Genomic DNA, 3,411 nt, shown 5'->3' with positions numbered 1-3,411 from the left:
GATGGCAGCAGATCCCCTCCCGGAGGCGGTCACAGTGACCGTGTTTATGGAAGGCCTCTGCGCTGGCGTGGCCAGAATGGAAGTCTTCCGTGTGCATTAGTCTTCATTTAAATAGGTGGTGAATGTGGAATTTATAGCTGAGTTTAATTTCAAGTCGGCACGACATGGTTGGAATGCAAACTCCAACAACTCGTCAAGCGTGCCTATGCCCATGGATCTCAGCTATGCTGAAGATGAGGGGCAGAGCTCCAAGCTACCGGGCAGCATACACACATTCGACGGTGTTTTGTCTGTGGGGACACCCCTCACATTCGGAACGGTTGTCCCCTGCGCAAGGCGCATCAAGGTTCCTCGAACCATCACCCCAACGCCTTCAGTCTGGTTCGCTGCGGGAAAATGACACCACTCAGTAGGCGCGGGACGCCCTAATGAGAAAGAACCGAGATCTGTTGAGCCACAGGGAGGCATAGGTCAACAGGGCCCAGTCCCGAAGAGTCCCTGCTCTTAAACACGGAACGTGTGTGCAAGCCGGGCTGCTGGTCGTGGAGGCGACCGTTAAGGGCTTCGAGAAGCCATAGAAGATCCTTATCGATTCTGGGGCGTCGGGCAATTGTGCTCAACGCTCCACAATGGAGGAAAGTCAGCTGTATGCTGGAGCGCTAAAAGCGCGGTTGGGTGACATCGTCACTGTTCGCCTAGCGACCCGGACCCTTGTCTCGGTCCCGAAGGTCCCTGTGGACCTCGGAGTCAAGTTCCTTGACTTTGATAGCGTGGAACGCTGTCTAGTTTTAGGCTTGGATGCAAGGTATGACCTCATCCTAGGAATTGCATGGTTGGAACCTCATGAGCCATGGATTGATTGGAGGTCAAAGACATTGGGCGCTACGCGCACGTCTCCTGGTGGAGCTTTGGCGAATCATGAACCCACCTCTGCTAGGTGCTAAAAGCGCTATAAGCGAGAGCACTGGAACGAGACGGTCAACGTGCTAGACATTTGGTTATCCGAGTTTGTAGACACCAACAATGCCTTGGACAGGAGTCCCGCGCGTGGCTCCTGGGCCAATCGTGAAGTGGCCGTAACCCACTGAGCGATTCTCAGGTGTCGGAGCAGTCGCTGCAAGTCAAGCGTGACATGGTCGGCCGAAGGCCGAGGCATCGAGAGCGAGGCCCTCGTGATGCACGTGGAGTAGCACGTAAACCACTGAGCACTGCTCTCGCTGCGAAGCAGTACGTAATCAACAGCTGATATATCAATATTGGCGCTTCTCGCTGCATTCCATTGATGGTGTGGTCGGACAGAGTCCGAGGCATCTTGGGCACGGCCCTTCAGATTCGCGTGGAGTGACACGGTATCTACTGGACGAAGACTGCGGGGCTAGCAGTTCTTCGTCGGATGTTGTAAATAATATCGGAGTTCCAAAGAAGCAGACAGTGAGGGTAACAGACGCGGAGTGCGTGTTTATTTGGTCTCACCGAGACATAGAACCTATGTACAGAGGCGACGGCGACGCCGTATACAGGCTGCAAGACGCCGGGCGTAGAGCCTGTTTCAGGGTGCATATGCAGGTGATGGGATGTGTGTAGCGTTGCTACGGGCTCTAGGGAGCAAGAAGTTTGGAAACTCGGGCAAAAAAATGTCACAAAGACTGCTTGCGCGATTGCACCGATATTCGTTGAATAATGGTTTACTATATTGTAGCACCGAATCAACGGATACACCACGAATTTTTTGGTTCCTCATGATGAGAATTTGAAATACCGCATCCTCTATGAGGCCCACGCCACGCCACTCAGTGGTCATCTCGGTCGTGAGAAACGTACAACTCTGTGAGTCATCACACTTGGTGGCCCAAGTTGTACAAATGGACGAGCACCTATGTGCGCACGTGTGATACGTGTCAACGGGTAAAAGCCTCTCCAAATGCGGCTGCACCGCTGGCCAGCTTACCGGTACCCAATGGGTGCTGGCAGTCCATGATTTTGGACTTTGTGTTTGGCCTGCCGAAAGATTTGGCGGGCAACACGGGTGTCGTGGTATCCGTCGACCGGTTGAGCAAGATGGCTCATTTGTCGGTAGTGTCAGACACCATCGACGGAGTCAGTACAGTAACGCTGTTCGTGGTTTTCCGACAACACGGACACTCTGAGTCAATTGTCTCTGATTGAGACCCCCTTTTACGGGAAAATATGGTCAACTATCTTCAAGGTGCTAGGCACCAAGTTGGATATGTTGACAGTAGATCATCTGCAGACCGTCAGCGGGACGCTAGGGTGAACTAGCCCGTTCACGTAGAACGGCGTGTAGCCGGTAGACGAATGCACTGCATTGATCAGTGCAAACTCTACGAGCGGCAACATGGCGCTCCAGCGCCTCGGCGTCTCAGCGCAGACGCTGCTATGAACGTCTTCGATGACGCGATTCGCCATTTCTGTTTGACCATAGGTCTTGTATTTCAACCATTGCATCGCGAACGTGTCGTAGGACACTCAGTCTGGTAGACAAGATGTCATCGACTTCTTTACGGATGGTGAGGGGGCTGACATCAGCTTGCCGTTCGGCTATTCCTCCCCACCAAGCCCTGATCCATGGGATGGCGGCGTGCAGAAACATATGCAGATGAAAAAGGAAGAGGTAAAGTGGGAAGCCTTAAGGTCGGCGGCCAGGTTTTATTAAATTCAATAAACTTGCCTACACATGCGGCATCTGCTATCTTCAGGACGAAGCTTCGTCCATGGTTTATCGGACCTTTCAAGGTTGTGGCCAAACGGGCCTGGCATACACGCTGAACCTTCCGAAACAGATGCACACCCACCCGGTGTTTTACGTGGACTTGCTCAAGCCGTAACGGGATCCGGCGCAACTAAATGCGGATGCGTTGGCGCCGGAGCGGATCCCACGGGGCTGCGGCCACCCAGAAGTTGAACCAGCAACCGGTTCTGAGCACGGATTGCAAAAATCTCCATTTCTAATGGCGCCAAGCGCTCCACCGTCGCATACAGCGAAGCATCCGCCTGCTCCACGGCTAGGAGTCACTCCAACAGAGCGCGGTAGTCCTCAACGAGAGGCAGCCGGCGCACGACGTGCTTAAATCGTCAAGAACGTCCGCACAGCGATATGCAATTTCAGCATGACGCTCAGCGGAGCTTCGATCACAACGGATCTCGTCCTCAAGAGCTCGAAGAGCATCACGAGTCACTGAACGGCGTTCGACCCAGTCATTACCGCCCGACACCAGATCTTCTCGATGAGAACGGTGACGTCCAGTATCATGTGGAACGTCTAGTAAGACGACGTTGTCACCTGGGTCAGACCCAATATCTTTTGAAGTGGCGGGAATATCCCGACTCCGATAACTCGAGGGAGTTTGGGGCGCCACTTCGGCAAGATTACCCAGTCGCCGTGGACGCTTT

The sequence above is a fragment of the Plasmopara halstedii genome, assembly GCF_900000015.1.
Source record: "Plasmopara halstedii genome assembly, contig: Scaffold_3060, whole genome shotgun sequence".
NCBI classification, from domain to species: Eukaryota; Oomycota; class Peronosporomycetes; order Peronosporales; family Peronosporaceae; genus Plasmopara; species Plasmopara halstedii.
This window is presented reverse-complemented; position numbering follows the sequence as displayed.